At 71.9% G+C, this 13,119-nt stretch overlaps 1 protein-coding gene across 5 annotated transcripts in view; it reads right to left on the reverse strand.

Annotated features, from left to right (window-relative positions):
- ccdc74b (coiled-coil domain containing 74B) overlaps nt 1–11,065 on the reverse strand; it is a 104,798-nt gene extending 93,733 nt beyond the window's left edge. For all 5 annotated transcript variants that reach the window (XM_072499543.1, XM_072499516.1, XM_072499534.1 and 2 more), the window contains exon 1: nt 10,840–11,065. The gene's annotated coding sequence lies outside the window, so the exon portion shown is untranslated. The remainder of the gene's footprint in view (nt 1–10,839) is intronic.
- Between the last annotated feature and the right edge of the window lie 2,054 nt (nt 11,066–13,119).

A 13,119-nucleotide genomic window follows, 5' to 3' on the forward strand; every position in this document is an offset into this window, starting at 1 on the left:
GAGGGGAGGGAGGGAGGGAGGGAGGGAGGGAGGGAGGGGGGGGTCCCGGGTTGCGGTGAGGGAGGGAGGGAGGGAGGGGGGGTCCCAGGTTGCGTGGTGAGGGAGGGAGGGGGGGGTCCCGGGTTGCGGTGAGGGAGGGAGGGAGGGAGGGGGGGGGGTCCCGGGTTGCGGTGAGGGGAGGGAGGGAGGGAGGGAGGGGGGGGTCCCGGGTTGCGGTGAGGGAGGGAGGGAGGGAGGGGGGGTCCCGGGTTGCGGTGAGGGAGGGGAGGGAGGGAGGGGGGGGTCCCGGGTTGCGGTGTGAGGGAGGGAGGGAGGGAGGGGGGGTCCCGGGGTTGCGGTGAGGGAGGGGAGGGAGGGGGGGGGGTCCCGGGTTGCGGTGAGGGAGGGAGGGAGGTGGGGGGGGGTCCCGGGTTGCGGTGAGAGAGGGAGGGAGGGAGGGGGGGTCCCGGGTTGCGGTGAGGAGGGAGGGAGGGAGGGAGGAGGGGGGTCCCGGGTTGCGGGTGAGGGAGGGAGGGAGGGAGGGGGGGTCCCGGGTTGCGGTGAGGGAGGGAGGGAGGGAGGGGGGGTCCCGGGTTGCGGTGAGGGAGGGAGGGGGGGGGTCCCGGGTTGCGGTGAGGGAGGGAGGGAGGGAGGGGGGGTCCCCGGGTTGCGGTGAGGGAGGGAGGGAGGGAGGGGGGGGTCCCGGGTTTGCGGTGAGGGAGGGAGGGAGGGAGGGGGGGGTCCCGGGTTGCGGTGAGGGAGGGAGGGAGGGAGGGGAGGGAGGGAGGGAGGGAGGGAGGGAGGGAGGGAGGGAGGGAGGGAGGGAGGGAGGGAGGGAGGGAGGGGGGGGTCCCAGGTTGCGGTGAGGGAGGGAGGGGGGGGTCCCGGGTTGCGGTGAGGGAGGGAGGGAGGGAGGGGGGTCCCGGGTTGCGGTGAGGGAGGGAGGGATGGGAGGGGGGGGTCCCGGGTTGCGGTGAGGGAGGGAGGGAGGGAGGGGGGGGTCCCGGGTTGCGGTGAGGGAGGGAGGGAGGGAGGGGGGGTCCCGGGTTGCGGTGAGGGAGGGAGGGAGGGGGGGGGTCCCGGGTTGCGGTGAGGGAGGGAGGGAGGGGGGGGTCCCGGTTGCGGTGAGGGAGGGAGGGAGGGGGGGTCCCGGGTTTGCGGTGAGGAGGGAGGGAGGGGGGGGTCCCGGGTTGCGGTGAGGGAGGGAGGGAGGGGGGGTCCCGGGTTGCGGTGAGGGAGGGAGGGGAGGGAGGAGGGGGGGTCCCAGGTTGCGGTGAGGGAGGGGGGGGTCCCGGGTTGCGGTAAGGGAGGGGGGGGGTCCCGGGTTGCGGTGAGGGAGGGGGGGGGGGTCCCGGTTGCGGTGAGGGAGGGGGGGGGGTCCCGGGTTGCGGTGAGGGAGGGGGGGGGGGTCCCGGGTTGCGGTGAGGGAGGGGGGGGGGGGTCCCGGGTTGCGGTGAGGGAGGGGGGATCCCGGGTTGCGGTGAGGGAGGGGGGGTCCCGGGTTGCGGTGAGGGAGGGAGGGAGGGGGGGTCCCGGGTTGCGGTGAGGGAGGGAGGGAGGGGGGGTCCCGGGTTGCGGTGAGGGAGGGAGGGAGGGGGGGGTCCCGGGTTGCGGTGAGGGAGGGGGGGGGTCCCGGGTTGCGGTGAGGGAGGGGGGGGGTCCCGGGTTGCGGTGAGGGAGGGGGGGGGTCCCGGGTTGCGGTGAGGGAGGGGGGGGGTCCCGGGTTGCGGTGAGGGAGGGAGGGGTCCCGGGTTGCGGTGAGGGAGGGGGGGTCCCGGGTTGCGGTGAGGGAGGGGGGGGGGGTCCCGGGTTGCGGTGAGGGAGTGGGGGGGGGTCCCGGGTTGCGGTGAGGGAGGGGGGGGTCCCGGTGAGGGAGGGGGGGGGTCCCGGGTTGCGGTGAGGGAGGGGGGGTCCCGGGTTGCGGTGAGGGAGGGAGGGGGGTCCCGGGTTGCGGTGAGGGAGGGGGGGTCCCGGGGTTGCGGTGAGGGAGGGGGGGTCCCGGGTTGCGGTGAGGGAGGGGGGGGTCCCGGGTTGCGGTGAGGGAGGGAGGGAGGGGGGGGTCCCGGGGTTGCGGTGAGGGAGGGGGGGGGTCCCGGGTTGCGGTGAGGGAGGGGGGGGGGTCCCGGGTTGCGGTGAGGGAGGGGGGGGGTCCCGGGTTGCGGTGAGGGAGGGGGGGGGGTCCCGGGTTGCGGTGAGGGAGGGGGGGGTTGCGGTGAGGGAGGGGGGGGTCCCGGGTTGCGGTGAGGGAGGGAGGGGTCCCGGGTTGCGGTGAGGGAGGGAGGGGTCCCCGGGTTGCGGTGAGGAGGGGGGGGGGTCCCGGGTTGCGGTGAGGGAGGGGGGGGGGGTCCCGGGTTGAGGTGAGGGAGGGGGGGGGGGGGGTCCCGGGTTGCGGTGAGGGAGGGGGGGGGGTCCCGGGTTGCGGTGAGGGAGGGGGGGGTTCCCGGGTTGCGGTGAGGGAGGCTCCCGGGTTGCGGTGAGGGAGGCTCCCGGGTTGCGGTGAGGGAGGCTCCCGGATTGCGGTGAGGGAGGCTCCCGGATTGCGGTGAGGGAGGCTCCCGGATTGCGGTGAGGGAGGCTCCCGGATTGCGGTGAGGGAGGCTCCCGGATTGCGGTGAGGGAGGCTCCCGGGTTGCGGTGAGGGAGGCTCCCGGGTTGCGGTGAGGGTGGAGTGGTCCCCGGTTGGTGAGGGTGCGTGGTCCCGTGTTGGGGAAGGTGGGGGGGGGGTGGGGGGGGGGTGGGGGGAGATCTGGGGTTGGGGACGACGGGGTTCGGATGGTCCAGGGATGGGGGGGGTCCCGGGTTGCGGTGAGGGAGGCTCCCGGGTTGCGGTGAGGGGGGGCGGGTCCCGGGTTGCGGTGATGGGGGCGGGTCCCCGGGTTGCGGTGAGGGAGGCTCCCGGGTTGCGGTGAGGGAGGCTCCCGGGTTGCGGTGAGGGAGGCTCCCGGGTTGCGGTGAGGGAGGCTCCCGGGTTGCGGTGAGGGAGGCTCCCGGGTTGCCGGTGAGGGAGGCTCCCGGGTTGCGGTGAGGGAGGCTCCCGGGTTGCGGTGAGGGAGGCTCCCGGGTTGCGGTGAGAGGAGGCGCCCGGGTTGCGGTGAGGGAGGCTCCCGGGTTGCGGTGAGGGGAGGCTCCCGGGTTGCGGTGAGGGAGGCTCCCGGGTTGCGGTGAGGGAGGCTCCCGGGTTGCGGTGAGGGTGGGTGGTCCCCGGTTGGTGAGGGTGCGTGGTCCCGTGTTGGGGAAGGTGGGGGGGGGGGAGATCTGGGTTGGGGACGACGGCGGTTCGGATGGGTCCAGGGATGGGGGGGTCCCGGGATGGAGCGGGATCCCGGGTTAGGGAGGGCAGGGGGGTGGGTTCCGGTGATGTGGGGCGTCCCGGGTTGCAGTGATGGGGGGCGGGTCCCGGGTTGCGGTGATGGGGGGCGGGTCCCGGGTTGCGGTGATGGGGGGCGGGTCCCGGGTTGCGGTGATGGGGGCGGGTCCCGGGTTGCGGTGATGGGGGCGGGGTCCCGGGTTGCCGGTGATGGGGGCGGGTCCCGGGTTGCGGTGATGGGGGGCGGGTCCCGGGTTGCGGGTGATGGGGGCGGGTCCCGGGTTGCGGTGATGGGGGCGGGTCCCGGGTTGCGGTGATGGGGGCGGGTCCCGGGTTGCGGTGATGGGGGCGGGTCCCGGGTTGCGGTGATGGGGGGCGGGTCCCGGGTTGCGGGTGAGGGAGGCTCCCGGGTTGCGGTGAGGGAGGCTCCCGGGTTGCGGTGAGGGAGGCTCCCGGGTTGCGGTGAGGGAGGCTCCCGGGTTTGCGGTGAGGGAGGCTCCCGGGTTGCGGTGAGGGAGGCTCCCGGGGTTGCGGTGAGGGTGGGTGGGTCCCCGGTTGGTGAGGGTGCGTGGTCCCGTGTTGGGGAAGGTGGGGGGGGGGGGGGAGATCTGGGTTGGGGACGACGGCGGTTCGGATGGTCCAGGGATGGGGGGGGGTCCCGGGTTGCGGTGAGTGAGGCTCCCGCGTTGCGGTGAGGGAGGCTCCCGCGTTGCGGTGAGGGAGGCTCCCGGGTTGCGGTGAGGGAGGCTCCCGGGTTGCGGTGAGGGAGGCTCCCGGGTTGCGGTGAGGGAGGCTCCCGGATTGCGGTGAGGGAGGCTCCCGGGTTGCGGTGAGGGAGGCTCCCGGGTTGCGGTGAGGGTGGGTGGTCCCCGGTTGGTGAGGGTGCGTGGTCCCGTGTTGGGGAAGGTGGGGGGGGGGGGGGGAGAGATCTGGGTTGGGGACGACGGCGGTTCGGATGGTCCAGGGATGGGGGGGGTCCGGGTTGCGGTGAGGGAGGCTCCCGGGTTGCGGTGAGGGAGGGCTCCCGGGTTGCGGTGATGGGGGCGGGTCCCGGGTTGCGGTGATGGGGGCGGGGTCCCGGGTTGCGGTGAGGGAGGCTGGGTCCCGGGTTGCGGTGAGGGAGGCTCCCGGGTTGCGGTGAGGGAGGCTCCCGGGTTGCGGTGAGGGAGGCTCCCGGGTTGCGGTGAGGGAGGCTCCCGGGTTGCGGTGAGGGAGGCTCCCGGGTTGCGGTGAGGGAGGCTCCCGGGTTGCGGGTGAGGGAGGCTCCCGGGTTGCGGTGAGGGGAGGCTCCCGGGTTGCGGTGAGGGAGGCTCCCGGGTTGCGGTGAGGGTGGGTGGTCCCCGGTTGGTGAGGGTGCGTGGTCCCGTGTTGGGGAAGGTGGGGGGGGGAGATCTGGGTTGGGGACGACGGCGGTTCGGATGGTCCAGGGATGGGGGGGGTCCCGGATGGAGCGGGATCCCGGGTTAGGGAGGGCGGGGGGTGTGGGTTCCGGTGATGTGGGGCGTCCCGGGTTGCGGTGATGGGGGCGGGTCCCGGGTTGCGGTGATGGGGCGGGTCCCGGGGTTGCGGTGATGGGGGCGGGGTCCCGGGTTGCGGTGATGGGGGCGGGGTCCCGGGTTGCGGTGATGGGGGCGGGTCCCGGGTTGCGGTGATGGGGGCGGGTCCCGGGTTGCGGTGATGGGGGCGGGTCCCGGGTTGCGGGTGATGGAGGCGGGTCCCGGGTTGCGGTGATGGGGGCGGGTCCCGGGTTGCGGTGATGGGGGCGGGTCCCGGGTTGCGGTGATGGGGGCGGGTCCCGGGTTGCGGTGATGGGGGGCGGGTCCCGGGTTGCGGTGATGGGGGCGGGTCCCGGGTTGCGGTGATGGGGGGCGGGTCCCGGGTTGCGGTGATGGGGGCGGGTCCCGGGTTGCGGTGATGGGGGCGGGTCCCGGGTTGCGGTGATGGGGGCGGGTCCCGGGTTGCGGTGATGGGGGCGGGTCCCGGGTTGCGGTGAGGGAGGCTCCCGGGTTGCGGTGAGGGAGGCTCCCGGGTTGCGGTGAGGGAGGCTCCCGGGTTGCGGTGAGGGAGGCTCCCGGGTTGCGGTGAGGGGAGGCTCCCGGGTTGCGGTGAGGGAGGCTCCCGGGTTGCGGTGAGGGAGGCTCCCGGGTTGCGGTGAGGGAGGCTCCCGGGTTGCGGTGAGGGAGGCTCCCGGGTTGCGGTGAGGGTGGGTGGGTCCCCGGTTGGTGAGGGTGCCGTGGTCCCGTGTTGGGGAAGGTGGGGGGGGGGAGATCTGGGTTTGGGGACGACGGCGGTTCGGATGGTCCAGGGATGGGGGGGTCCCGGGTTGCGGTGAGGGAGGCTCCCGGGTTGCGGTGAGGGTGGGGTGGTCCCGGTTGGTGAGGGTGCGTGGTCCCGTGTTGGGGAAGGTGGGGGGGGGTGGGGGGGAGATCTGGGTTGGGGACGACGGCGGTTCGGATGGTCCAGGGATGGGGGGGGTCCCGGGATGGAGCGGGATCCCGGGTTAGGGAGGGGCGGGGGGGTGGGTTCCGGTGATGTGGGGCTTCCCGGGTTGCGGTGAGGCAGGCTCCCGGGTTGCGGTGATGGGGGCGGGTCCCGGGTTGCGGTGAGGCAGGCTCCCGGGTTGCGGTGAGGGAGGCTCCCGGGTTGCGGTGAGGGAGGCTCCCGGGTTGCGGTGAGGGAGGCTCCCGGCTTGCGGTGAGGGAGGCTCCCGGCTTGCGGTGAGGGGTGGGTGGTCCCCGGTTGGTGAGGGTGCGTGGTCCCGTGTTGGGGGAAGGTGGGGGGGGGGGGGGGGGGGGGGGAGATCTGGGTTGGGGACGACGGCGGTTCGGATGGTCCAGGGATGGGGGGGGTCCCGGGATGGAGCGGGATCCCGGGTTAGGGAGGGCGGGGGGGTGGGTTCCGGTGATGTGGGGCGTCCCGGGTTGCGGTGAGGGAGGGAGGGAGGGGGGGTCCCGGGTTGCGGTGAGGGAGGGAGGGAGGGGGGGTCCCGGGTTGCGGTGAGGGAGGGAGGGAGGGGGGGTCCCGGGTTGCGGTGAGGGAGGGAGGGAGGGGGGGTCCCGGGTTGCGGTGAGGGAGGGAGGGAGGGGGGTCCCGGGTTGCGGTGAGGGAGGGAGGGAGGGGGGGTCCCGGGTTGCGGTGAGGGAGGGAGGGAGGGGGGGTCCCGGGTTGCGGTGAGGGAGGGAGGGAGGGGGGGTCCCGGGTTGCGGTGAGGGAGGGAGGGAGGGGGGGTCCCGGGTTGCGGTGAGGGAGGGAGGGAGGGGGGGGTCCCGGGTTGCGGTGAGGGAGGGAGGGAGGGGGGGTCCCGGGTTGCGGTGAGGGAGGGAGGGAGGGGGGGTCCCGGGTTGCGGTGAGGGAGGGAGGGAGGGGGGGTCCCGGTTGCGGTGAGGAGGGAGGAGGGGGGGTCCCGGGTTGCGGTGAGGGAGGAGGGAGGGGGGTCCCGGGTTGCGGTGAGGGAGGGAGGGAGGGGGGGTCCCGGGTTGCGGTGAGGGAGGGAGGGAGGGGGGGTCCCGGGTTGCGGTGAGGGAGGGAGGGAGGGGGGGTCCCGGGTTGCGGTGAGGGAGGGAGGGAGGGGGGGGTCCCGGGTTGCGGTGAGGGAGGGAGGGAGGGGGGGTCCCGGGTTGCGGTGAGGGAGGGAGGGAGGGGGGGTCCCGGGTTGCGGTGAGGGAGGGAGGGAGGGGGGGTCCCGGGTTGCGGTGAGGGGAGGGAGGGAGGGGGGGTCCCGGGTTGCGGTGAGGGAGGGAGGGAGGGAGGGGGGTCCCGGGTTGCGGTGAGGGAGGGAGGGAGGGAGGGGGGTCCCGGGTTGCGGTGAGGGAGGGAGGGAGGGAGGGGGGGTCCCGGGTTGCGGTGAGGGAGGGAGGGAGGGGGGGGGTCCCGGGGTTGCGGTGAGGGAGGGAGGGAGGGAGGGGGGGGTCCCGGGTTGCGGTGAGGGGAGGGAGGGAGGGAGGGGGGGTCCCGGGTTGCGGTGAGGGAGGGAGGGAGGGAGGGGGGGTCCGGGTTGCGGTGAGGGAGGGAGGGAGGGAGGGGGGGGTCCCGGGTTGCGGTGAGGGAGGGAGGGAGGGAGGGGGGGTCCCGGGTTGCGGTGAGGGGAGGGAGGGAGGGAGGGGGGGTCCCCGGGTTGCGGTGAGGGAGGGAGGGAGGGAGGGGGGGGTCCCGGGTTGCGGTGAGGGAGGGAGGGAGGGAGGGGGGGGGTCCCGGGTTGCGGTGAGGGAGGGAGGGAGGGAGGGGGGGTCCCGGGTTGCGGTGTGAGGGAGGGAGGGGGCCGGGGGAGGGGGGAGGGCGGTGAGGGGGGGTCTGGGCGGTGGAGGGGAGGGTGAGGGAGGGGAGGAGGGGGGGGGGTCGGGTTGCGGTGGTGAGGGGGAGGGAGGGGGGGGGTCCCGGGTTGCGGTGAGGGAGGGAGGGAGGGAGGGGGGGTCCCGGGTTGCGGTGAGGGGAGGGAGGGAGGGAGGGGGGGGTCCCGGGTTGCGGTGAGGGAGGGAGGGAGGGAGGGAGGGAGGGGGGGTCCCGGGTTGCGGTGAGGGAGGGAGGGAGGGAGGGAGGGAGGGGGGGTCCCGGGTTGCGGTGAGGGAGGGAGGGAGGGAGGGGGGTCCCGGGTTTGCGGTGAGGGAGGGAGGGAGGGAGGGGGGGTCGCGGGTTGCGGTGAGGGAGGGAGGGAGGGAGGGGGGGTCGCGGGTTGCGGTGAGAGAGGGAGGGAGGGAGGAGGGGGGTCGCGGGTTGCGGTGAGGGAGGGAGGGAGGGAGGAGGGGGGGTCGCGGGTTGCGGTGAGGGAGGGAGGGAGGGAGGGAGGGGGGGTCCCGGGTTGCGGTGAGGGAGGGAGGGAGGGAGGGAGGGAGGGAGGGAGGGAGGGAGGGAGGGAGGGAGGGTCGGGAGGAGGGACGGGAGGGAGGGAGGGGGGGGTCCCGGGTTGCGGTGAGGGGAGGGAGGGAGGGGTCCCGGGTTGCGGTGAGGGAGGGAGGGAGGGAGGGGGGGGTCCCGGGTTGCGGTGAGGGAGGGAGGGAGGGAGGGGGGGTCCCGGGTTGCGGTGAGGGAGGGAGGGAGGGAGGGGAGGGGGGGTCCCGGGTTGCGGTGAGGGAGGGAGGGGAGGGGGGGGGGTCCCGGGTTGCGGTGAGGGAGGGGAGGGAGGGAGGGGGGGGGTCCCGGGTTGCGGTGAGGGAGGGAGGGAGGGAGGGGGGGGTCCCGGGTTGCGGTGAGGGAGGGAGGGAGGGAGGGAGGGGGGGTCCCGGGTTGCGGTGAGGGAGGGAAGGGAGGGAGGGAGGGAGGGGGGGTCCGGGTTGCGGTGAGGGAGGGAGGGGAGGGAGGGAGGGAGGGGGGGTCCCGGGTTGCGGTGAGGGAGGGAGGGAGGGAGGGAGGGGGGGGTCCCGGGTTGCGGTGAGGGAGGGAGGGAGGGAGGGGGGGTCCCGGGTTGCGGTGAGGGAGGGAGGGAGGGAGGGGGGGTCCCGGGTTGCGGTGAGGGAGGGAGGGAGGGAGGAGGGGGGGTCCCGGGTTGCGGGGAGGGAGGGAGGAGGGAGGGAGGGAGGGAGGGAGGGAGGGAGGGAGGGAGGGAGGGAGGGGGGGGTCCCGGGTTGCGGTGAGGGAGGGGGGGTCCCGGGTTGCGGTGAGGGAGGGAGGAGGGAGGAGGGGGGTCCCAGGTTGCGGTGAGGGAGGGGAGGGGGGGTCCCGGGTTGCGGTGAGGGAGGGAGGGGAGGGAGGGGGGGGTCCCGGGTTGCGGTGAGGGAGGGAGGGAGGGAGGGGGGGTCCCGGGTTGCGGTGAGGGAGGGAGGGAGGGAGGGGGGGGTCCCGGGTTGCGGTGAGGGAGGGAGGGAGGGAGGAGGGAGGGAGGGAGGGAGGGAGGGAGGGAGGGAGGGAGGGGGGGTCCCGGGTTGCGGTGAGGGAGGGAGGGAGGGGGGGGGTCCCGGGTTGCGGTGATGAGGAGGGAGGGAGGGAGGGAGGGAGGGGAGGGAGGGAGGGAGGGAGGGAGGGAGGGGGGGGTCCCGGGTTGCGGTGAGGGAGGGAGGGGAGGGAGGGAGGGAGGGAGGAGGGAGGGAGGGAGGGAGGGAGGGAGGGAGGGAGGGAGGGAGGGAGGGAGGGGAGGAGGGGGGGTCCCGGGTTGTTGCGGTGAGGGAGGGAGGGAGGGGGGGGTCCCGGGTTTGCGGTGAGGGAGGGAGGGAGGGGGGGGTCCCGGGTTGCGGTGAGGGAGGGAGGGAGGGGGGGTCCCGGGTTGCGGTGAGGGAGGGGGGGGGTCCCGGGTTGCGGTGAGGGAGGGGGGGGGTCCCGGGTTGCGGTGAGGGAGGGGGGGGGTCCCGGTGTGAGGGAGGGGGGGGGGGTCCCGGGGTGCCGGTGAGGGAGGGGGGGGTCCCCGGGTTGCGGTGAGGGAGGGAGGGGTCCCGGGTTGCGGTGAGGGAGGGGGGTCCCGGGTTGCGGTGAGGGAGGGGGGGGTCCCGGGTTGCGGTGAGGGAGGGGGGGTCCCGGGTTGCGGTGAGGGAGGGGGGGGTCCCGGGTTGCGGTGAGGGAGGGGGGGGGGGTCCCGGGTTGCGGTGAGGGAGGGAGGGGAGGGGGGGGGTCCCGGGTTGCGGTGAGGGAGGGGGGGGGGTCCCGGGTTGCGGTGAGGGAGGGGGGGCGGGGTTGCGGTGAGGGAGGGGGGGGGGTCCCGGGTTGCGGTGAGGGAGGGAGGGGTCCCGGGTTGCGGTGAGGGAGGGAGGGGTCCCGGGTTGCGGTGAGGGGAGGGGGGGGGGGGTCCCGGGTTGAGGTGAGGGAGGGGGGGGGTCCCGGGTTGCGGTGAGGGAGGGGAGGGGGGGGGGTCCCGGGTTGCGGTGAGGGAGGGGAGGGGGGGGGGGTCCCGGGTTGCGGTGAGGGAGGGGGGGGGTCCCGGGTTGCGGTGAGGGAGGGGGGGGGTCCCGGGGTTGCGGTGAGGGGAGGGGAGGGGGGGGGGGTCCCGGTGGCCGTGCGGTGAGGGGAGGGGAGGGGGGGGTCCCGGGTTGCGGTGAGGGGAGGGGGGGGGTCCCGGGTTGCGGTGAGGGAGGGAGGGGGTCCCGGGTTGCGGTGAGGGAGGGAGGGGGTCCCGGGTTGCGGTGAGGGGAGGGGTCCCGGGTTGCGGTGAGGGAGGGGGGGGGGGGGTCCCGGGTTGCGGTGAGGGAGGGGGGGGGGGTCCCGGGTTGCGGTGAGGGAGGGGGGGTCCCGGTGCGGTGAGGAGGGAGGGGTCCCGGGTTGCGGTGAGGGAGGGGGGGGGGGTCCCGGGTTGCGGTGAGGGAGGGGGGGGGGGTCCCGGGTTGCGGTGAGGGAGGGGGGGGGGGTCCCGGGTTGCGGTGAGGGAGGGGGGGGGTCCCGGTGAGGGAGGGGGGGGGGGTCCCGGGTTGCGGTGAGGGAGGGGGGGGTCCCGGTGAGGGAGGGGGGGGGGGGGGTCCCGGTGAGGGAGGGGGGGGGGGGGGGTCCCGGTGAGGGAGGGGGGGGGGGGGGGGGTCCCGGTGAGGGAGGGGGGGGGGGGGGGGGGGTCCCGGGTTGCGGTGCGGTGAGGGAGGGGGGGGGGTCCCGGGTTGGGGGTCCCGGGCTGACGGGGGTTGGTGCCGGGTTGAGTTACTCACCGAGCAGGCGGTTGAAGGCGGCCGGACGACAGTGGTTGGGCGGTCGTCGTGTTTCCAGGACGACGACTGTTCCCTGGTAACCGACTGCGTTACCCTGGAAACAGGAAACTCCCACTTCCGGAACAATAAACCGTGTGTGGCTCAGGCGGGGGGCGGCGGGGAGCGAGAGCGGGTCCCCGCGATCGCTCAGCACCCGCCCCGCGTGGGTTGGTACAATCCAACATGGCGGACTTGACGGGAGTCGAAGGGGATGGAGCATCGGACCGCGAAGGGTGGATGGAGGTCATCAGGGAGTCACTGGGACAGGGGTCACTGGGAGGGGGCTTCGCTCGGTTTGGGAGATGATGGGGACACAGGTGTCTGGGTTGGGGGAAGGTCCCGCAGAGGGGAGTGGAGCACATGGCTAAGGCGGGTGGACACAGCTGCAGTGTCAACACCTGAGCCATTTGCTCATTTCACCAGCTTGTTGGCAATGTTACCGGGCTCTTTACACCATCCTGTCCCACTGACGCCAACGCATCTGCCCTGTCTACATGGCCACCTCTGGTGTAACCCAAGACCCCATATTTAGTCCCCCTTTTATTCCTCAACCAGAGCACATCACTTGAGGTTATCCATAAGCATGGAGCCAGTTTTCACATGTACACCAATACAGAGCTTTACCTCCACTGCCACCCATGATTCCATCAATAGCAGCAAGATGAAAATCATCCCCTAAATGACTTCTAAACCAAAACATTGTCTGTCCTCATTTCCTAATTCCAGCTGCTCAATCCAATTGCTGCAATCCAATGTGTGCATCTTGATATCCTATTTGGCCCGGAGCTGAAGACCCTCATCCATCCCTTTGTCATTTTCAGACCCATGTGTTCCTTTACTATGGTTGCCAGCATTTGAGCTACATCCTACTTAAGCTCCAACTCCTGCAGAATGCAGCCAGCCTTACCCACCTATGACAACAATCCTTGCTGACCTCCACTGGCTCTTTACCATCCAAGGAACTGACTTCAAAATTAATGGCCTTTTTAAAATCCTGTGGCGTAGTGGTAATGTCGCTGGACTGGCAAACCAGAGACCCAGAGTAATGCTCTGGGACCCAGGTTCAAATCACTGCAGATGGTGAATTTGAATTCAATAAATATGGAATTAAAAGTCTAATGATGATCATGAAACTAATGTAAGAAGTCTTACAGCACCAGGTTAAAGTCCAACAAGTTTGTTTCAAACACAAGCTTTTGGAGCACTGCTCCTTAGGTAAATGAAGAGTTATGTTCCAGAAATATATATAGACAAAGTCAAAGATGCAAGACAATGCTTTGAATGCGAGCATTTGCAGGTAATTAAGTCTTTACAGATCCAGAGATAGGGGTAATCCCAGGTTAAAGAGGTGTGGATTGTCTCAAGCCAGGACAGTTGGCCGGATTTCGCAAGCCCAGGCCAGATGGTGGGGGATGAATGTAATGCGACATGAATCCAAGGTCCCGGTTGAGGCCGTACTCATGTGTGCGGAACTTGGCTATAAGTTTCTGCTCGGCGATTTTGCGTTGTCACGCGTTCTGAAGGCCACCTTGGAGAACGCTTATCCGGAGATCAGCGGCTGAATACCCTTGACTGCTGAAGTGTTCCCCAACTGGAAGGGAACATTCCTGCCTGACGATTGTCACGCGATGTCCGTTCATCCGTTGTCACAGCGTCTGCATGGGCTCGTCAATGTACCACGCTTCGGGACATCCTTTCCTGCAGCATATTAGGTAGTCAACGTTGGCCGAGTCACATGGGTATGTACCACGTACCTGGTGGGTGGTGTTCTCACGTGTAATGGTGGTACCCATGTAGAGGCACGTCTTGCAGAGATTGCCATGGTAGGGTTGTGTGGTGTCGTGGTCGCTGTTCTGAAGGCTGGGTACTTCGCTGCAAACAATGGTTTGTTTGAGGTTGCGCACTTGTTTGAAGGCAAGTATTGGGGGTGTGGGGATGACCTTGGCAATATGTTTATCTTCATCGATGATGTGTTGAAGGCTGTGAAGAAGATGTCGTAGTTTCACCACTCCGGGAAAGTACTGGATGACAAAGGGTACTCTGTCAGTTGTGTCCCGTGTTTGTCTTCTGAGGAGGTCGGTGCGGTTTTTTGCTGTGGCGCGTTGGAACTGTCGATCGATGAGGCGAGCGCCATATCCCGTTCGTACGAGGGCATCTTTCAGCGTCTTTAGATGTCTGTTACGCTCCTCCTCGGCTGAGCAGATCCTGTGTATATGGAGGGCTTGACCATAGGGGATGGCT

Source organism: Scyliorhinus torazame, chromosome 1, assembly GCF_047496885.1.
Source record: "Scyliorhinus torazame isolate Kashiwa2021f chromosome 1, sScyTor2.1, whole genome shotgun sequence".
In the NCBI taxonomy this organism is placed as follows: domain Eukaryota; kingdom Metazoa; phylum Chordata; class Chondrichthyes; order Carcharhiniformes; family Scyliorhinidae; genus Scyliorhinus; species Scyliorhinus torazame.